This window comes from Balaenoptera musculus, chromosome 11 (assembly GCF_009873245.2).
Source record: "Balaenoptera musculus isolate JJ_BM4_2016_0621 chromosome 11, mBalMus1.pri.v3, whole genome shotgun sequence".
Taxonomy (NCBI): Eukaryota; Metazoa; Chordata; class Mammalia; order Artiodactyla; family Balaenopteridae; genus Balaenoptera; species Balaenoptera musculus.
This window is the reverse complement of record NC_045795.1, coordinates 54,746,381-54,769,456: the sequence shown is the minus strand read 5'-3', so window position 1 is coordinate 54,769,456 and position 23,076 is coordinate 54,746,381.

Genomic DNA, 23,076 nt, shown 5'->3' with positions numbered 1-23,076 from the left:
AATATCGTTCCTTTTTATGGCTGAGTAATATTCCATTGTATATATGTGCCACATCTCTTTTATCCATTCATCTGCTGATGGACACTTAGGTTGCTTCCATGTCCTGGTTACTGTAAATAGAGCTGCGATGAATATGGTGGTCCATGACTCTTTTTGAATTATGGTTTTCTCAGGGTATACGCCCAGTAGTGGGACTGCTGGGTCGTATGGTAGTTCTATTTTTAGTTTTTTAAGGAACCTCCATACTGTTCTCCATAGTGGCTGTATCAATTTACATTCCCACCAACACTGCAAGAGGGTTCCCTTTTCTCTACACCCTCTCCAGTATTTACTGTTTGTAGATTTTTTTTTTTAATTAATAGCTACTTTATTTATTTATTTACTTTTAGCTGTGTTGGGTCTTCGTTTCGTGCGAGGGCTTTCTCTAGTTGCGGCAAGCGGGGGCCACTCTTCATTGTGGTGCGTGGGCCTCTCACTATCGCGGCCCCTCCCATTGCGGGGCACAGGCTCCAGACGCGCAGGCTCAGCAGTTGTGGCTCACAGGCCCAGTTGCTCCGCGGCATGTGGGATCTTCCCAGACCAGGGCTCGAACCCGTGTCCCCTGCATTAGCAGGCAGATTCTCAACCACTGCACCACCAGGGAAGCCCTGTAGATTTTTTTATGATGGCCATTCTGACTGGTGTGAGGTGATACCTCATTGTAGTTTTGATTTGCATTTCTCTAATGATTAGTGATGTTGAGCATCCTTTCATGTGTTTGTTGGCAACCTGCATATCTTCTTTGGAGGAGTGTCTATTTAGATCTTCTGCCCATTTATGGATTGGGTTGTTTGTTTTTTGGATATTGAGCTGCATGAGCTGCTTGTAAATTTTGGAGATTAATCCTTCGTCAGTTGCTTCATTTGAAAATATTTTCTCCCATTTTGAGGGTTGTCTTTTCGTCTTGTTCATGGTTTCCTTTGCTGTGCAAAAGCTTTTAAGTTTCAGTAGGTCTCATTTGTTTATTTTTGGTTTTATCTCCATTTCTCTAGGAGGTGGGTCAAAAGGATCTTGCTGTGATTTATGTCATAGAGTGTACTGCCTATGTTTCCCTCTAAGAGTTTTATAGTGTCTGGCGTTATGTTTAGGTCTTTAATCCATATTGAGTTTATTTTTGTGTATGGTGTTAGGGAGTGTTCTAATATCATTCTTTTACATGTAGCTGTCCAGTTTTCCCAGCACCACTTATTGAAGAGGCTGTCTTTTCTCCATCATATATTCTTCCCTCCTTTATCAAAGATAAGGTGACTATATGTGTGTGGGTTTATCTCTGGGCTTTCTATCCTGTTCCATTGATCTGTATTTCTGTTTTTGTGCCAGTACCATACTGTCTTGATTACTTGATTTGTGACCCAAAATGTGATCTATCCTAGAGAATGTTCCATGTTCACTTGAGAAGAAAGTGTATTCTGCCACTTTTGGGTGGAATATCCTATAAATATCAATTAAATCTATCTGGGCTATTGTGTCCTTTAAAGCTTGTTTCCTTCTTATTTTCTGTTTGGATGATCTGTCCATTGGTGCAAATGGGGTGTTAAAGTCCCCTACTATTATTGTGTCACTGTCGATTTCCCCTTTTATGGTTGTCAGCATTTGCCGTATGTATTGAGGTGCTCCTATGTTGGGTGCGTAAATATTGATAATTGTTATATCTTCTTCTTGGATTGATCTCTTGATCATTATGTAGTGTCTTTCCTTATCTCTTGTAACAGTCTTTATTTTAAAGTCTATTTTAGCTGATACAAGTATTGCTACTCCAGCTTTCTTTGATTTCCCTTTGCATGGAATATTTTTCCATCCCCGCACTTTCAGTCTGTATGTGTTCCTAGGTCTGAAGTGGGTCTCTTGTAGACAACATATATATGGGTCTTGCTATTGTATCCATTCAGCCAGTCTGTGTCTTTTGGTTGGGGCATTTAATCTATTTACATTTAAGGTAATTATTATTATATGTATGTTCCTATTAGCATTTTCTTAATTATTTTGGGTTTGTTTTTGTGGGTCTTTTTCTTCTCTTGGGTTCCCTGCCTAGAAAAATTCCTTTAGCATTTGTTGTAAAGCTAGCTTGGTGGTGCTGAATTCTCTTAGCTTTTGCTTATCTGTAATGTTTTTGATTTCTCCGTTTAATCTGAATGAGATTTTGTTGGGTACAGTAATCTTGGTTGTAGGTTTTTCTCTTTCATCACTTTAACTATATCCTGCCACTCCCTTTTGGCCTGCAGAGCTTCTGCTGAAAAATCAGCTGATAACCTTATGGGGATTCCCTTGTATGTTATTTGTTGCTTTTCCCTTGCTTCTTTTAATATTTGTTCTTTGGATTTAATTTTTGTTAGTTTGATTAATGTGTGTCTTGGTGTGTTTCTCCTTGGATTTATCCTGTATGGGGCTCTCTGTGCTTCCTGGACTTGGGTGGCTATTTCCTTTCCCATGTTAGGGAAGTTTTCAACTATAATCTCTTTGAATATTTTCTCGACCCTTTCGGTTTCTCTTCTTCTTCTGGGACCCCTATAGCTCATATCTTGGTGTGTTTAGTGTTGTTCCAGAGGTTTCTGAGATTGTCCTCAATTCTTTTCATTCTTTTTTCTTTATTCTTCTCCTTGGCAGTTATTTCCACCATTCTGTTTTCCAGCTCACTTATTCGGTGTTCTGCCTCAGTTATTCTGTTCTTGATCCTTTCTTGTGTATTTTTCATTCCAGTTATTGTGTTGTTCATCTCTGTGTGTTCTTTAGTTCTTCTAGGTCTTTGTTAAACATTTTTTTGTATTTTCTCGTTCTGTGCCTCCATTCTATTTCTGAGATTCTGGGTCATCTTTACTATCATTACTCTGAATTTTTTTTCAGATAGATTGCCTATTTCCTCTTCATTTATTTGGTCTTGTAGGTTTTTACCTTGCTCCTTCATCTGTAACATATTTTTTTGTCATCTCTTTTTGTGTGTGTGTGATGGGTTCAGGATTGTGTTCCTGTCTCACTGGTTGTTTGGTCTAAGGCTTCCAGCACTGGAGTTTGTTGGCTGTTGAGTAGAGCCAGGTCTTGGTGCCGAGATGAGGACCTTTGGGAGACCTCACTCTAATGAATATTCCCTGGGGTCTGAGGTTCTCTGTTACTCCAGTGATTTGGACTTGGAGCTCCCACCACAGGAGCTCAGGCCCAACCCCGGGTTCATGAACCAAGATCCCGCATGCCATGTGGGACAGCAAAAAAAAAAAAAAAGTAGAACAGTAACAAAGAGTAAAAAATAAGATTAGAAAACTAACAGATATGTTAGAAAAAATAAAAATACAGGTGAAACAATCGGAAAGTAAAACAGAACCACAATAGCAAAAAGGAGGAGGAAAAAAAAAATGGAAAAGGGCTTGGCTGTGGGGGGCAGGGCTTAGGTAGGGGTGGGGTTTAGGTGGCAGGTGGGGTCTAGCCTTAGGACCGACACTGCCAGAAAAGGCCCTGGGGGGGGTTGGAGGCGGGGCTTAGGCTCAGCATGGCCAGAGGGTCCCTGGAGTGCCTCTGGCCTCGGAGGGCATAGGAGAAGGCCCAGGACCACAGCAGGCTCCCTGGGCCTGAGTGGGCAGGAGAAATGCTAGGCACGTTCCCCCTGATTTTCCGATCCTGGAGGGCCCCTCCCTGTCTGCCTCTCCTCTTCTTCCCCCCTTCCCTCCTACGTCCCTAGGACCAACTCATCTGGAAGGGGCCTTAGAGGGTGGAGGACCTGGCCGGTGAGCCCAGCAGGCTTCCTGGGGCCCAAGTCAGTGGGGGAAACGCCAGCCGTGCTTCCCCGATCCTCCAGTCCCAGAGGGTTCCCCTCTCCCTGTCTACCTCTCCTCCTCTTTGCCCCTCCTCCCTCCCTCCTATGCCCCTAGGAACCACGCAGCCAAAGGGGGCCTTGGAGGGCAGAGGACCAGGCCCGGGAGCCCAGCAGGCTCCCCGGGGCCCGAGTGGGCAGGGAAAATGCTAGGCACGTTCCCCCATCCTCCGATCCCGGAGGGCCCCTCCCTATCTGCCTCTCCTCTTCTTCCCCCACCCCCTACGTCCCTAGTACCAACACGCCAGAGGGGGCCCTGGAAGGCGGAGGACCCGCCCTGGGACCCCAGCAGGCTTCCCAGGGCCTGACTGGGCAGGAGAAATGCTAGATGCGTTCCCCCTGATCTTCTGAACCCCTGAGGGTCCCTCCAGGCGTGGGAACTCCTCCCCGCCCCCAGCCACCCCTCAAGGGCACTGGTCCCATCCGGCCTCCACTTCTCCTACCCCTCACTCCCCCGCAAGTCCTCCCCAGTTCCTGGGGGGTCCTCCCATCCTCCTGGGTGTCGAAGTCTCCCACCAGCATCTGGTAGGTGCCCTTGTTGTGGGGAGACGTGAACTCCACATCCTCCCACTCTGCCATCTTGACTCTGCCCCTCTATAACTTTCTTAATTATGACTTGAAATTCAGAAGTGTGAAAAGATTGTGAAAACTTGATTACAAAAGATAAAATAAAAATTTTGTATGCCAGAGAACATCAGAATCAAATAAAAAGGATAAATAACAAACTGAGAGAAATATCTGTGACTAACTGTTAAAGAAAAAGATATTCATGACACTTATTGAAGATGGAAAGGCAGAATTTATTCAAGGGTGGCCATGAGGATAGGTGGGTACCACTGCAATGCGGTCTTGCCGGGGTGGGGGGAGAAACCGAACTCAACTTTGAATACAGCCTAGGCAAGTGGGAACTTACAGGCAAGGAGCAGGGTGGAGTTCAGGGACAGAAAATTACTAAAAGGAAACATCAAGAGTAAGGGGGGTTCTGGCTCAGCCAATGTAACAGGATTCTTGCTGAAGGCAGGCCATGGTGATCAGACATCACCTGGGGAATAGTGCAGGATGAGGAACTATCAGATATTAGATATCAAGGGTGGTCAGATATGGAGGATGGAGATTCTAGTTAAACTGACTTATCAGGATTCTTGCTAAAATTGGACAATGCAGAAAGAGAAACACAGAAGGAGGCCTAATTAAAAAGTTCAGGAGAGCTTGAGTAGAGTTTGGTTAGGGAGAAAATCTTTGTCATTATATTACAGAAAAACTATTTTTAATATAAAAATTTTAAGCAGGTAGCCAAGCAATTTAGAAGTAGAGCTTCAAAAAGTAGACATGAAGATATTTTAAATGTTACAGAAAGATGAGCTAGAATACACACATACAAAGACCTATAAATGGCTCTTAACTATATGAAAAGATGTTCAACCTCACTTTCAATAAAAGAAATACAAATTAAAACTGCACTGAGTTATCATTTCTCACCTACCAGGTTAGAAAAGTTCAAATGTTTGATAACATACTCTCATGGATTGCTGGTGATAAAGCAAGATGGTATACTCATAGTGGGGGATATCTGGCAATATCCCCCACTATGATTAAATGCAAAATTACATATGCATTTACCCTATGATAAATCAAATATCATCTTTAGGAATCTGTCCCAGATATACATTTGGAAAAAAGTACAAAAAGTTTTATGCACAAGGTTATTCATTATACCACTGTGTGTAATACAACAGCTTAAGTTAGAGACAATCTAAATCTCTATCATTTGAGAAATGGCTGAATAAACTGTGTTACATCTATACATTGTAGTACTATGAACTGATGAAATGGAATGAAGAATAACTCTTGTGGGGACCCACTCAGACCCTCAGAATTGGTACAAAAATTATTTTAAAGAGAAAATGTTTGAGCTAAAGAAGACACAGAAAAAAATCTTATACAAACTTTCCTTATCTAAGAAAAGCAGAACCTCCAAAAAATATAGCTGCCATTAAGTCCCCCAGTAAGGGAGTTTCCTGTGAATTCAGCTGCCCTGGAGATAGACTGCCCATTTCCATCAGTATCAAAAAGCCCAACAGAACCTTCCTTACTTTTCCATTGAAATCCTAAACCACTCCCTGCTTCATCAAGTTTGGTATATAAATCTTTTATCTCTCACTATTAAGAGAGTAACTCATCACTGAGTACTTCTGGGTGTACACTTAAATAAAACTTCTCTTTTCTCCTCTTAATCTATGATCAGTTAATTTGCAAGCCCCAAACCACTGACCCAAGTTGGAAGAAGACAATTTTTCCTCTAACATTCTCTATATAAATACTATGTTGGGATCTCTGTGATATAATGTGATGACATCAAGATGGAGGAAAATGTGCAGTTTGCTATTGATTATCTGAGAAAAAGAGAATATAAATATGCAAGAATATTTTTTCTGTATAAAATGTGAAAAGATAAAACATAAAACTGAAAAAAAAGTAAAGGTTTCCTATGGAGGAGGAAATAGGCTGAATGGAACAGGGATAGAAGCAAAACTCCTTTGCATGTAGTTCATTGTATAGTTTAAACTTTGGAAAAATTTTAAATGTTTACATAATTATAAATAAAATTAAGTTAAAAGTCAATCTTTATATATCAAGAGTAAACTGAAACAAATAAACTTATGATTTTAGTTGATGGGATGGCCACAGAGAGAAACTTTAAAACACAGTAATTTGCCTGAACATTTCTAATTGGATATAGGATATACCCTGTAAAGGAGAAAAAACTTTTCCTCTACTTTCTTAGGTAAAGTGCTTAGGGACCTGTGAATTAAATTTACAAAGGACACAGTAGAAAGACAAAAGACAAAATTTAATCACATGCATATGGGAGTTCACAAAAATATGACTCAAGTAGGTAGTTAGAATTTGGAGCTTGTATACCATCTTAATAGGGAAAGGGAATAGGCAGACGGGTATTTATGGGGAATGAATAGCTTAATAGAGGACGGGAGGGGAAGAAAGGTCACTTATGGGAAAACAAATAACTTCTAGGAAAGATAAAGGGGTCCTTAGGAGAATAGATGGGATATATGATAGTTTGTGACAGTCTGTTTAGGTGTGGAGTTGACTTCTAATCTCCAGTGATGAGAGTCAACCTTCTCTGGTTGCTCTTGGGAAACAGATTTATGACAATTGAGTTCCTCTGAGTTCTTTTGGGAAGCTCTGCTTTTAGGTAGATATGGAAGTTGAGGAAAAAATTTCTGAAATGTCTTCAGCTCAAAATTTTTATGGCACAGTAGCCTATTCTGGACCTCTTTAACCCAGAGAAAGATAAACCTGAAAATAAACTGTTTCTGGTAATCAATCACTAGTGTCAGGGTTGGATTGTCATTCTGAAACAGCTATGCATGTATTGTTTAATAAAGCAAATGAAAAATGAAGGTTGTTTGTTGCAAGTCATGACTGCCATTTTGGAAGAAAAGAGATAGTTGTGCATCTATAATGCTAAATAAAAATGTTGTAGTTCTGATTTTGAATGGAAAATATCAGTATGAATAATTTTAATACATGAATACATTTACATGCACACACATTTCCCGAATCCACATACTGAAACAATAAACATACAAGTATGGGCTGCATGTATGTGGTTAAGAAAATCTCTTTAGTTCTGATTCATAATTGGCAATATCATTATGAATCCCTTTTATATTTTCTATGTATACATATACAGACATACATATTTCTTAGCCCTAGTCACTCAAACAATGAGCAAGCCTAGCTGACTCTGGTTCTGGGGCATGAAATATACAAGATAGGTTCAGAACATTTTTTCATACCAGGTAGCAAGAAAGCTCTCAAAGACTCTCAAGGTCTCAGAATCACAATGAAGAGGCTCCTACTGGCCGAAGATGGGTAATAAGGAATATGACTACAAGGGATTGAAACACACCCAATATTTTTAAATTCATGAGTTCATAATGATACTTGAAATATAAAATACCATTGGCCAATTTTAGAAGTCTCTAGGAAACATGAAAAATTCACAAATAAAGGGAAAGAACCAACATTTATTCTGCCTCTTCTTCATGAACTATACCTTTAGGTAACTAGGTTAATGAGGGAAAGTTCTCCTTTTAGAAGTGTAAGGGAGGAAAAGTTTTCCTTGACCCCCTTAGGGTCCCTGGATGAGTCTGAAAATTCAACTGACAAAGACAAATTAATAAGCGGAAAGCACCCACATTTGTTTAGTATAAGTTTTATGTGTCGCGAAGACTTCATAAGGAAATGAAGAAACAGACTGGAGTATTTTTATGCTAGATTCAAGTGTAGAAATATGATGTTAGAGAATGTGAGGTAAGTGTAGCAAGTCCTGTTTGTTAGGATTCTTCTGGGTATCCCTTTGTCTTCAGAGATAAGGATGTTCCTTTCTTCTGGATATAAGGAGGGCACCTTTCCCATGAGGATTTTATGACCTGTTTCAGGAGAGGAAGGGTAGGTGAAGGTCAGAGTGACCTTCCTGCTTCTGCCATTTATCTTAAACTCAAATGTGACAAGGTGTCATTTTCAATATGCCAAGGATCCATATTTTGGGGTAGCATGTCCTGATCCCCATCAGAAGTGATCCAGCTAATAAATGAAGACAGAATGATAGTGAGACAGGCTGGGACCTGGGACCCTGTGGTGCAGTGCTTGCACCGGACAAACGTCTCCTTAAGCAACAGAATACAAGAAACTACAAGGAACTAAAAATAACTGCATGCATGAGAAGCTGGGGCAAACTATGAACAACAAGATACAAAAAAGGCCAAAACCCAACTGCCACTTCTGAGGTGCCAGAAGCAAAAGCAGGGTACTGTGCATGGTCCCTGCACACAGCACCACCGAGAGGATGGGCAGATCACCTAAGCCACCCCTCTGACGTGACCCACCGATCTGCTCCTATCCTCACCCCACTTAAAGGACCAGCTCGCAAGCAAGGGAACCTGTTACTTGTTTTCCGCTCCCTCATGCTGAAGCATGAGTCCCAATAAAACATTGCCTGAATTCCTGTCTGGCCTCTTATCAATTTCTGTTGATTAAAGAGTCCAAGAACTCAGGTCATAGAATTATAAAGTATCGACATTTAGTAATCCATAATGCATAAGGGATCCTAGAAAAAGGATTGCTAAAATCTAATGAAAATGCACAAAATCACCAATAAACCAGTTTTGTAGAAAAATAAAGTCAAATCCAATTCTAATGAAAATTCTAAATCTAAGCACCAATTGACAAGTAAGGTGTTACATGATACCATGGTGGTACAATCAGAAAATCCTGACTGTGGTATATCCTATAAGACATCACGCTGGTTTCTTTAATAAATGCATTGAAAGGAAAAAAAGAAAAGATGGAAGAGGAAACTGTAGGTTAAAAAAAGACATTGGAATCATACCAACCAATCACAATGAAGGTCTTGATTCAGGCAAGCAAACAGTTCTAATTAATTAGAAATTATGGAAATTTAAGCACAGGACGGATATTTGATTATATTGAGAACTTTTTGTGCCACAGGTCTCATGATTTGAAAAATGAGAATTGAAAGACAAAACTAATTTGTTATTATTTTAGACAAGGACAGCATAGCGCTCAGGAGTTGGAATGAGGAGGTGGGTCTGGGTTCCACTGTTACAGTTTTTAGACTTACTCTCTGTGTGGTCTTAAACAACTGACAGTGTTTTTAGTCTCCACTTCCCTGTCTGCATCTACCTTTTCATAGGATTGTTCTTAAATTGTGTTCTTGTAACAGTGCTTTGCAAGGCGGCATCCTTTTACTCAGGTAAAGGGCACACCTTTCTCTTTTTCTGACTCTATCCCCTTGTTATTTGTAAGTTTTTTCCTCCTCTTATGACTTTCAGTGGAAATCTAGATGGACATTTTTTAGAGGAGAAAGAAGGGTGAGAAGACACTCTTTTTCAGGGTGTCATTTTATTTATTTATTTAAACTTATTTATTTATTTTTGGCTGCGTTGGGTCTTCGTTGCTGTGTGCGGCTTTCCCTAGTTGTGGTGAGCAGGGGCTCCTCTTCGTTGTGGTGCGTGGGCTTCTCATTGCAGTGGCTTCTCTTGTTGCGGAGCACGGACTCTAGGTGCGTGGGCTTCAGTAGTTGTGGCGCAGGGCTTAGTTGCTCTGCGGCATGTGCGATCTTCCCAGACCAGGGCTCGAACCCGTGTCCCCTGCATTGGCAGGCAGATTCTTAACCACTGCGCCACCAGGGAAGTCCCTCAGGGCATCACTTTAACTAAAATAAATATAGCATGGGTTGTTATAAAATAATTTAGAAAGCAGTTAAGGGAGAATTTGCCGCTAACAAGAACTGAGAATTGCAGGGCAGATTTAACTTAATGTTAATGTATTCTCCTTGTTTGCGGAGCTTTCTAGAAATACACACAGGCATAAGGCACATCCTTCATGATTAGCCTCTCTCTCTTGACTTAGTTCATCAATTGGTGCCGTCAGACTCTTTTGAAAGTCATTGCTTCTGATTAAGAGAAATGAGCTGGTTCTCAGATGGCTTACAGTGCTGGCAACAAGGTTGGAGAGGCAACTTTGCCAGGCTCCTGAATGTCTGCAGAACAGGTGGGGTGCTCCTTATGAGATGAATAGAGGCCCACATCCCCAGGATGTAACAGAGCCACAGCTGTCATTTGAAGCCTGAAATGGAGGCTTCTGGAAAGGAAGGTACCCCTCTGGAAGCCACTCTGGTCCCGTGTGTGTGTGTGTGTGTGTGTGTGTGTGTGTGTGTCCCTGTGCACACACTCTGTGTATGAACAGGTGAGACGCTCACTTTCCTAAATCAGATGATAATCTCAGACCCTAGGCTCCCACTTAGCTCCCTACGTTCCTCTCATGCACTTGCAAACATGTCACTGGAAGCAGTGTGAGCCATGCCAAGGGAAGGTGAGGGCTGGTACTAATTAAAAACCTGCAAACAGAGTAGGGAGATGGAAGAAGGAGAAAGTCTGGTGCTTGACTTTAAGATTCAAGGATTATGTTACCCAGAAAACAGGTCAAGAATGCTTCAACTAAACTGGTGCTGGTCTCTGAGGTGGGTCAACAACTATGTCTACTATCTCCTTTGTTCTGAATTCAGGCAGAGCCAACAATTCAAAGAAATAAAACAAGAGAGGGGATGGATGGCTGTATATTACAGAAGAAGGGGCACACTCTCTCTGCTTTGCAATGATTCCGTGGAAAATGTAATTATGCTTCATTTGGCAGTTTGCAAGGTAATATTTTTATACTGGAAGCCTTTCAGCATACTTTTACTAGGAAAAAAGATCTGTTATTCATGATAATTTCAAGTTAACGATAATTAATGTTTTAATAAAGGAAGAAGAAGAGAAGTAGAGGAAAACATGATAAAGAGAAGAAAATGCAGAGATTGAAGCCTCTGTATTCTACATTTCCTAGGAAAGGGTAAAATGGAGGTTTCTCATCTTAGTCATTTGCTTTTTCATTATAGATTTTTTTGAAAGCTATAAGTTGTCTGTGTCCCTATTTCCTATTGCGGGCATGGTTTTTGCATATGGAATTGAATTATTAATAAGAACTTCCACTTCTAATGAGCACCCGCTGTCTTCTTTGGGTCAGTACATTTTAATCATTTTTAAAAGAACATTAATCACATATGCCAAATTACTATCTAGTCTGGCATATTGCTTTAAAAAAAAGTTTTTATTTTGAACTAATTTTCGACTTACAGAAAAGTTGCAGGAATAGTACAAAGAGAGTTCCCATATATCCCCACTGAGCTGCCCCTAATGTTAACATCTTGCATAACCAGAGTATAAGGATCAAAATCAGGAAATTAACTTTTATACAATAGTATTAAATGACAAAGCTTATTCAAATAGACAAAACTAGAGATAGTAAAAAGGGAAATATCTCATATTTTAAACTAATTGTGAAGAGATATAAAAACAATGTAAAGAGTTCTTTTGCAGGTGTGGGTACTGGTGATGGAATAATTTTAAACTTAGTCAAATTATCTTTCTGATGATAAAGCAATAGAAAGCGTTTACAAAAGTGTAATACTGCCTAAATAAATAAAATACATCATATTACAAATTTTTAATGCCATTGGGCTGGGAGATTAAAAAAATCTAAAATTATGGGTGTCTGTGACAGAAAAGGATTAGTGGGTAAGTTTCAAAACTACCTTTGAAAGATTCAGGTTCAGATAACTAGTGAAATTATGGTAATTTCAATAAACAATTATTGAAAACTTTCTAGTTGACAGTCATTGTGCTTAAAAATAGAGATTGGGAGCAAAATAAAATGGAAAGCAAAGTAAATATGAAACAGTCATATATCATAAAATAATAAACAAATAACTCATGTTAAAAACTCCAGATTACACCCACAAAGATTTAGAGCAGTGTGATAAGATACCTTAACAAATGAATGAATACTAAGGAAAGTTTCTATGTGGTATTTATAATCAGAGATCAAAAATATAAAGAATTTTAAGCAAATTTAGCCACTAATAGAATTACAAATAGGGTCAATTTCTTTCAAATCTTTAGAAAACATAAATGTAACTATAACAGAGGCCATATTAAAATATTAAAATAAGAAACACTGCAAAAACATAAAAGGCAAGAGTCAAAAACTGGAGTAACAGAAAATAAATGTATGAATTATGTCAATAAATGTAAATGGCTTAAAAAACAAACATTTCCTATTGAATTTAAAAAATCAACAAACTGATAGATACTAAAGGAGAAATAATTAAATGCAGCGTTGAGCCTACATAGGATCATGGAAGTGACATTAGTGGAAAAACTGGTGAAATTCAAATAAGGTTTAATGTTTAGTTAATAAATTATACCAATGATAATTTTTTCTGGTTTTGATAACTGTAGTCTTTCATGTGTAAGATATTAACATTAGAGGAAGCTGGGTAAAGGATATATAGGGATTCTGTACTATTTTTGCAAACTTTCTGTATGTCTAAAGTTACTTAAAAATTTTAAAAAGTTAAAAATAAAATAAAATCCAACTATATGTTACTTTAAGAAAGCAGACCATGGACTTCCCTGGTGGTCCAGTGGTTAAGACTCCGCACTTGCACTGCAGGGGGCGTGGGTTCAATTCCTGGTCAAGGAACTAAGATCCCCATGCTGTGCGATGTGGCCAAAATAAATAAATAAAATGAAAATAAAAATAATTTTTTAAAAAAGCAGACCAAATCTAAAATACTGCATATGAACGAGGCTTTCCATTTAACAATGGTTGCCAGATCACAACCTTCAATGCATCCTGTTTAAATTACTTTTGAAGTAGGAAAAATGTGAAAGTCTATAAGAAGGCTAATAAATAAGACTGATGACCAATTTATATGTTGGTTTCCACAAATATAAATTGCAAGGAAAAAAAGTTATAGAAGTAGAAATTTTATACTTAAAGAGATATAAAGGACACAGCAACTAATTATAATATGTTATTCATACTTGGATCCTGATTTTTAAATTAAGTAAATGATAATGGCATTTATGAGACAATTACAACTGAATAATGATTGGATATTTGATGATATTAAGGAATTACTATTAGGTCTAGGTGTGATAATAGTGCTGTGGTTATATTAACAAAAACAAGAACAACAACAACATAATAAGGCTTTACTTTTAGAGGTCCACACTAAAATATATATTGATGAAATGGAAAAAAATTCTTAAGGTAGGAATTCTGGCTATATGAAAAACCGAACTTTAATAGAATTTTCCTTTTTCTCCCTTCCTGTTAAAAATACAAAAATGCTAGACAATATCATATGATACTCACTAAAGGTACTACTAAAAGGTGTACTATAATTTAAAACAAATAAAACTCGGAAGGAGTATGGTTGACAAAGTAATAGAGGACAAATAAGTTAGTCATCGTGGTGGTAAAGAATACTGGACTACTGTCACTGTTAATAATGGTGATGACAATGGTGACTAACTTGGAGGTCCTTTACAAAAAAAGTGGCACTAAATATTATACAAAAAATTATGGAAAGAGAAATGGTCACAAGTAGAGTGCTCCAAGTTCCTATACTGCTTGGAAGGATAATAAAGACACTAATTAACTGGGAATTTTAGGTTTGGACTTAACATCATATGTAAACTTTAAAGGTATAAAAGTAACAAAAAATAGTAAAAATATAACTTAAACTTCAAAATCACTAGAGGAAAACAGGGAAATAAAACAAAATAAAGCAATCAAATAGGAGGAGAAAAAAAGGTAAAGAGAGAAATAAACACAGAAGTATAGCAAATAGAAAACTTAAAATATCATGGTATAGGTCCCTCCATATATGTCAGTGTACTAGATACTGTTGTGCCACACTGCCCTCGAACACTGGCTTAAAGCAACCACCATTAATTTGGTCCTGCAGGTGGGCAATTTAGGCTGGGCTCAGCTGGCAGTTCTGGTCTTGGTCCAGCTCCCTCACACATCTGCAGTAAGCTGAGAGCAGGCAGGTGATTCTATTCTGGGGTCTGGGCTGGCTGTCACTTGCTGTGCATAGGCTCTCCTCCACATGGTTTCTTATCCTCTAGTAGGTAAATTGTGCTTGGTTAGACGGAAGAGCCAGATTTCCAGGAAAGTGTGTGAAATGATGCTGTGCCTATTGAAGCCGAGGCTGGGAACTGGCTGAGGAATGGTCCTGCTGCATTCTATTGGTCACAGCAAATCATAGACCAGCCCAGGTTGAGGGGATAAGGAAATAGACTCTTCTCTTCATGGGAGAAGAGACACAGTCACAATGCAAAGGGCGTGGAAACAGGGTGGGGAGAGTATTTAGGGATAAGTACTAAATAAGCAGTAAATATAAATGGATAAAACTCTCACTGAATATCAGAGATTTGTGTATCATAAATGTTAAAACAGGCAGCTTCTTAATATATATGAGACTAAATCGAGATAAGATTAAACAAAAAAATATTAACCAAGTAATGCAAAATGACAAGCAATGCAAAAAATTACTAATCAAAGGAAACTGTTGAGGAAAAAGAAGTATCTATGGTAGCAAGAATTTTTAGAATACAAGAGAGCCATTGTTTAATCATAAAAGGAAAAATTCACCAGAAATACATTATAATTTTGAGTCCATATACACCTAACATTAGAAAAATCAAGATATATAATGTGAAAATTAACAGAATTAACTGGTAATTAAAGTGATAGAAAAACTGATAGAAAAATTTGGATGACTAACAGTAGAATTAAAAACAGAAAATATACTTTCTGAAACACCAGATATGTTAAGAGCAAAGTAAATAAATCTCCCACTAAAAGAGCCAGAATTCAGGGGAGCCTCAAAGGAAACAAGATGGCAAAAGCAAAGCAAAATGTATCTGTTTCAACACATGTAAAGAAGTTCATCTTTCTTATTAAATGACAGATACTTTTAATGGGTCAAAAACAAAATTGAATTATATCTTAAGCAATATAAATAGACCCTAAACTGAGTGTAATGATAAGGTAAAAATTAAAGATATAAGGAGAGGTAGGTCAACAAACATGTAAAAATAGCATTATATCATATTATTTTCAGATAAGGTAGAATCCAAGGCAAAATGTTGCAACTTCCTGGATTATTGATGTGTTGAATAATTTTGCATAAAAGTATTTTCAGAAACATAATAAAAGTGGGAAATTTTAAAAGACCATTCTGATGTTGACAGATGATGGAATGACAACTCAGCAATACAGAACTTAAGAATATAAATTATAACATATCTACCTTCATTTATATGTGATATGCACAGGCTCTGTGCAGAAGCCAGTATAATCTGCAGTCTTTTGTTAAAAACCAAGTATCCTCAATGTGATAATTGAGCAGAAGAGAGCAGACCTGCCAACTCAGGCTGGGAGTTTTCTGATGGGGTTAAGATAATTACTTAACCATAAATTTCAACAATAGAGCAGACTCCAAAACTGGTGATACATCCCTCACTTCTCAACTTTTGCAGAAGGCTGTATCTGTATTGTGGCAAGGATCATTCTAGATGAGTGCTTCTTCACCGAGTCATTTTCTTCCTTTCATGGGATATTTGGCAATGTCTGGAGACATTTTTGGAAGTCACAATAGGGTGAAGGGGCTGGCTGCTACTGGCATCTAGTGGGTAGAGGCCACAGATGTTGCTAAACAACCTACTACGCAAAGGACAGCCCCCTACAACAAAGAACTATATGGCCCCAAATGTCAATAGGGTCAAGGTTGAGAAATCCTGATCTAAACCAAAGTACTTAAAAGACCTGGCATAATTTGGAATCTAATAGCATCAAATGGATAAGGTAGTGGTGCTGAGAGGGGTTCACTATGCATTTTTACTAACTTCAGGCAGTTTTGAAAGCAGATTATCAAGCAACCTGTTCATGAAAAATGAATTTCCTCTGTGAAGACTACTCAATTTATTCTATTTGCCTAGTCTATCTGAGTATGAAAGAACTTAAGAGGGTTTTGATCAAAGAGTATGAACCTTCAAAATTGAATGTCAGTCAAGTGGAGAGGAAAGTCTTAATAACATCTACTAGCAGTTCCCACTTACATATACACTTTTAGAACCCATTTGTTCATTCATCTATTCAGTATTTTGGTTTCAAATTTCTACTGTGTTCACAGCCACATCTTTTGATGATAGAGATGATTAAGCTGAGACCTTTTTCCTCAGCTAAGTGAGAACTGGGAGAAATAGGGACAGAAATATTGGCTGGGTCACTAAGCTAATTCCAAAAGCTTCTTAAACTTGAGATGAACCTGCAGTACAAGGTTGAAATGAACACACCAATAAGGACCCAACAAGCCTGGATAGCCAAGAATTGAAAATTCAAACATAGGGAAAGAAAATCATTCATGTAAAGCCTCTTCTTAATATCACCTATCACAAAGAGTCTCTAATTTTAGCCTTACAGTAACTGAACAATTTAGCTGTTATTATTCCATTTGCAAATGAGGAACTTGAGACTCAGTGACTTTGAGTCACCTGTCTTTATTCACAGAACTTGGAGGGTGGTGTAGGGATTTGAATCCTAGGATCAGTGATTTGCCTACTCCACCAAGGTTCAGCATGATCTGCTCAGGAAAGGAGTACCTCTCTCCATACTTGCACCCCTGCTCTACATGCAAGTGCAGACCATGAAGAACAGGGGCCTGGGACCTGTAAGAGGAAGGCAGAAGATAGAGGATCTGAATTATCTGAGTTTGAGGAGAACCTGTCTGTTCCGTGATGACAGACTTTCTTGTCCTCTCCACACCTTAGTATTTCCTTTGTTGTTTGTCCCATGAATTATTCAGAAGTTTTCAAATTCCAAATATTCGTTAATTTTAAGTTTTACCTTTTAGTTATTGACTTTTAATTTAATTGCAGCGCTGCCAGAGAATGTGATTTGTGTCATACATTCTTTAAAACCTATTGCAGGTTGATTTAGGAACTAGTATATGACCAATTTCTGTAAACATTACATGTACACTTCAGAAGAATCTGTAGCTTTGTTGGGTATATATGTCCGTTATGTGTTTTTTGTGTGTGTAGTTCACCTATCAATAATTAAAAATGTGGTGAAATCTACATGGTGGAGGTATGTTTCTCTACTTAAATGATTCTTTTCCTTTATATGTTATGGGAATAATTTATATAAATTTTTAGAATTGTTTTATGTTCTTAGTGAATTGAACATTTTAATCATTGTACAGTGTGTCAGCCATTAAAATGGGTTTCTCAGGTCTATAGCTGTAAAGAGCAAAATTGACCCATCACCCCAGCTACTGGGTCCTGAAATTCATTACTGTGTTCATGTGGAAGCCACTCGTTTCATGGGCTGCTCTCAGCCAAAGACTGAGTGTGGCAGCCCTGTTCCTGGAAGACATGGGATTCCTCTAACAGGTAACTTTGACTCAGGGACTCCCCATCAGATTTACCAAACTTTGCTGAGAACTGCACCACATTCTAAGACTTTCCCTTTGGTTTTCTGCCAACATCTGTATGTAGATTTTTCATATTTTTCCTGCTTCATGTTCTCTGAGCTTCCTGGATCTATGGTTTGGTGTCTGTCATTAGTTTTGGAAAATTCATGGACATTATTATTTCAAATATATCCTCTCTGTTGTTTTTTTCTCCTCCTTTTGGTATTCCAATTATACATAGGTTACACCTTTTGATATTGTCCCATAATTCTTACATATTTTGGTCAGGTGTTGTTTGTCTGTTTGTTTTTGGTGGTGGTGGTTGTTTTAAATACTTCTTTCTACGTGCATTTCAGTTTGGGAATTTTCTACTGACATAGCTTTAAATCCCTGATTCTTGCCTTGATGGTGACCAGTCTACTGATGAGCCCATTAAAAGCATTCTTAATTTCTATTAGTTTTTTTTAAAAATAAATTTATTTACTTTATTTATTTTTGGCTACTTTGGTTCTTTGTTGCTGCACACAAGCTTTCTCGAGTTGCGGCAAGCGGGGGCTACTCTTCATTGTGGCGCGTGGGCTTCTCATTGTGGTGGCTTCTCTTGTTGTGGCACGGGCTCTAGACATGCGGGCTCAGTAGTTGTGGCACACAGGCTCTAGAGCACAGGCTCAGTAGTTGTGGTGCACAGGCTTAGTTGCCCCGCAGCATGTGGGATCTTCCCGGACTAGGTCTCGAACCTGTGTCCCCTGCATTGGCAGGCGGATTCTTAACCACTGTGCCACCAGGGAAGCCCTCTGTTAATGTTTTTGATTTATAGCATTTCCTTGTAATTCTTTCTTAGAGATTCCATCTATTACATTACTCATCTATTCTTGCATGTTGTGTACTTTTTCCATTGCAGTTCTTAACATATTAATCACAGTGATTGTAGTTTTCTCCATGGTAACTGCAAAATCTGAGTAATATTTGAGTCTGCTTCTGATGCTTGCTTTATCTCTGTAGACTATTTTTTTCTTGTCTTTCAAGCATTTTTGTTGTTGTTGTTGTTGAAAGTTGAACATGATTATGATGTTGTGATTTATAAGAAATGCATATTTTGGTCTTCATCCTGGCTCCTGGCCAGAGATCCTAAAACCTTTGTAATGTCCTAAGCAATAAAGGTGCTAATAACATTTTTTGTTCTAATATTTGGTCTTTGACCCCAGTTCCTGACAGAGTTTGTAAATCCCTTGGAATTTCCTGAGTGACAGGAGTGTATTGTTCTAATGAGGAAGCTCTTGGTGGGCTCTTGGATAACTTTAGATTGGGAGCTGGTCATCAGAAAGACCAAGCCATGATAAGAAGCTTGGGACTTTCAGCCCCACTCCCCATCCTCAAGGGAGGGGATAGGAGCTGGAGATTGAGTTAATACTCAGTCATACCTATGTGACAAAGCCTCCATAAAAATCTCTGGTCTATGAGGGTCTGAGAGCTTCTGGGTTGGTGAACAAATTGAGGTACTGGAAGGTTGCATGCCCAGAGAAGGCATGGAAGCTCTGTGCCCCTTCCTCTAAACCTGGCCCTACACATCTCTTCTACTTGGGTGTTCCTGAGTTGTATCAGTTTACAATAAACCAGTAAGCATATTTCCCTGACTTCTGTGAGCCATTCTAGCAAATTATCAAACCCAAGGGGGTGGTCGGGGGAACCCTGATTTATAGTGTCAGTCAGAGGTACAGATGACAACCTGGGACTTGTGACTGGCATCTGAAGTGAAGGCAATCTTGTGGAACTGAGCCCTGAACCTGCGGAATCTGATGCTAACTCCAGGTAGATAGTGTCAGAACTGAACTGAATTGTACACGTGGCTGATGTTGAGGAATTGGTTGGTGTGGTAAAAGACCCCCACATTTGGTGGCCAGTAGTATTGACATTAGAGGAAATGGTGAGCTTTTTCCTTTCAGTGTATTGGGTAACACGAAGGGAGGTAAGCAGGGTGTATGCTAGTCTGGCCAGGAGTTGGCTGTGTTTAGTGTTTGCTATATTTGTTAGTTTGAGAAGCTTCAGTTTCCTGCAGTGTCCTTGTTTTTGTCTCCCTGTTGTCTTTGGGTTTCCCTGACAACTCCTTAAATAGAATCTGTGTCTTTAGCTCTTTCAGCTATAATCCACTGTTATTTTACTCGATCCCTGTTGAGGTACAGGGAGGGGAAGCATTTTATAATTTTATGATTAAATCTCAGTCTTTCAGTGGCTCTGTGTCCCTGAATTCTGACCCTCACAAGCACAAGTGACTCAAGTAGCTTTTTCTACTCCCCTTAGGAGAGAGAGAAGGCTCTTGGGTATTACAGTTGGATAATTATTCTTTCCTCAGGTCAGATAAGGATCTGGCAAAGTCCTTTCCCTTGGAGAGTAGACCTCTGCTGTGGAGAATGCTACCTGCATATTTCAAAAAGGTAACTTTTCTCCTCCCTCTGTCAGGAACACCAGGAGACTTTTCTTTACTCTTTATCATGTGAACTTGGTGGTGCTCATGGAAGCATATCTATGAAAATGTGGGGTCTCCCTTAATATTAGGTACTCCAGAGTTTTCACTCCTAATCTCATCTGCATTCACCCTCCAGCAATTTGTCACAATGACTTTAAGCTTTCCCACCAGTTGATGGCTTCAGAAATTTCTGATCCACGTAAGCTGAAACTTGGCTGTGATTCTGTTTCAACTGAGATTCCCTGTATTTGCCTATCTTTCCAGATTTCAGGGTGGTACTTTGTCCTGATTTCAATTCTTTGTTGAATCGGAGGAAAGTCGTTTATTTTCAGCTTGTCAGCTTTTTTCTTCTTTTTAAAAAAAATATTCATTTATTTATTTGGCTGCATCAGGTCTTAGTTATGGCATGCAGGATCTTTGCTGCAGCATGGGGGATCTTTAGTTGCGGCATGTGAACACTCAGTTGCGGCACGTGAACTCTCAGTTGCGGCATGTGGGATCTAGTTCCCTGACCAGGTATTGAACCCGGGCCCCCTGCATTGGGAGCACAGAGTCTTAGTCACTGGACCACCAGGGAAGTCGCTGTCAGCTTTTTTTTTGTTCTAAGGATGGGAGCAACAATTTTCAAACTCTTTACCAGTTGGAACTGACTTGATGCTGCCTCTTGCTTTCAAAGTACTTTTTACTTGAGATGAACAAAAAAAACTGTATGTTAATTCTTGGCTTCCAATTTGATTTTTTTTAATTGGAGTATAGTTGCTTTACAATGTTGTGTTAGTTTCTACTGTACAGAAAAGTGAATCAGCCACACGTATACATATATCCCCTCTTCCTTGGATATCCTTCCCATTTAGGTCACCACAGAGCATTGAGTAGAGTTCCCTGTGCTATACCGTCTGTTCTCATTAGTTATCTATTTTACATATAGTAGAGTATATATGTCAATCCCAACCTCCCAATCCATCACACTCCCCTTTCCCCCCTTGCTATCCATACGTTTGTTCTCTAAGTCTGTGTCTCTATTTCTGCTTTGCAAATAATTTCATCTATACCATTTTTCTAGATTCCATATATATGCATTAATATATATTTGTTTTTCTCCTTCTGACTTACTTCATTCTGTATGACAGTCCCTAAGCCCATCCATGTCTCTACAAATGGCACAATTACATTCTTTTTTATGGCTGAGTAATATTCCATTGTATATATGTACCACATCTTCTTTATCCATTCCTCTGCTGATGGACATTTAGGTTGCTTCCATGTCCTGGCTACTGTAAACAGTGCTGCAATGAACACTGGGGTTCATGTATCTTTTTGAATTATAGTTTTCTCTGGGTACATGCCCCGGAGTGGGATTGCTGAGTCATATGGTAGTTCTATTTTTAGTTTCTTAAGGAACCTCCATACTGTTCTCCATAGTGGCTGTATCAATTTACATTCCCACCAACACTGTAAGAGGGTTCCCTTTTCTCCACACCCTCTCCAGCATTTATTGTTTGTAGATTTTTTGATGATGACCATTCTGATCGGTGTGCGGTGATACCTCATTGTGGTTTCGATTTGCATTTCTCTAATAATTAGTGATGTTGCGCATTTTTTCATGTGTTTGTTGGCCATCTGTATGTCTTCTTTGGAGAAATGTCTATTTAGGTCTTCTGCCCATTTTTTGATTGGGTGGTTTGTTTTGATATTGAGCTGCATAAGCTGTTTGTATATTTTGGAGATTAACCCCTTGTCAGTTGCTTCATTTGCAAATATTTTTGCCCATTCTGAGGGCTGTCTTTTCGTCTTGTTTATAAAGGTTTCCTTTGCTGTGCAAAAGCTTTTAAGTTTAATTTGGTCCCATTTGTTTACTTTTGTTTTTATTTTCATTACTCTAGGAGGTGGATCAGAAAAGATCTTGCTGCGATTTATGTCAAAGACTGTTTTGCCTATGTTTTCCTCTAAGAGCTTTATAGTGTCCGGCCTTTCATTTAGGTCTTTAATCCATTTTCAGTTTATTTTTGTGTATGGTGTTAGGGAGTATTCTAATTTCATTCTTTTACATGTAGCTGTCTAGTTTTCCCAGGACCACTTATTGAAGAGACTGTCTTTTCTCCATTGTATATTTTTGCCTCCTTTGTCAAAGATTAGGTGACCATATGTGCGTGGGTTTATCTCTGGACTTTCTATCCTGTTCCGTTGATCTATATTTCTATTTTTTGCCAGTACCATGCTGTCCTGATTACTATAGCTTTGCAGTATAGTGTGAAATCAGGGAGTCTGATTCCTCCAGCTCAGTTTTTCTTTCTGAAAATTGCTTTGGCTATTTGGGGTCTTTTGTGTTTCCATACAAATTGTACAATCTTTTGTTTTTATTCTGTGAAAAATGCCATTGGTAATTTCAGAGGGATTGCATTGAATCTGTAGATTGCTTTGGGTAGTATAGTCACTTTTACAATACTCATTCCTCCAATCCAAGAACATGGTATATCTCTCCATCTGTTTGTGTTGTCTTTGATTTCTTTCATGAGTATCTTACAGTTTTGAGTACAGGTCTTCTGTCTCCTTAGGTAGGTTTATTGTAGGTATTTTATTCTTTTTGTTGCAGTGGTAAATGGGATTGTTTCCTTAATCTCTCTCTGATCTTTTATTGTTAGTGTGTAGAAATGCAAGAGATTTCTGTGCATTAATTTTGTATCCTGCAACTTTACCAAATTCACTGATTAACTCTAATAGTTTTCTGGTATCATCTTTAGGATTTTCAACGTATAGTATCATGTCATCTGCAAACAGTGACAGTTTTACTTCTTCTTTTCCAATTTGGATTTCTTTTATTTCTTTTTCTTCCCTGATTGCCATGGCTAGAACTTC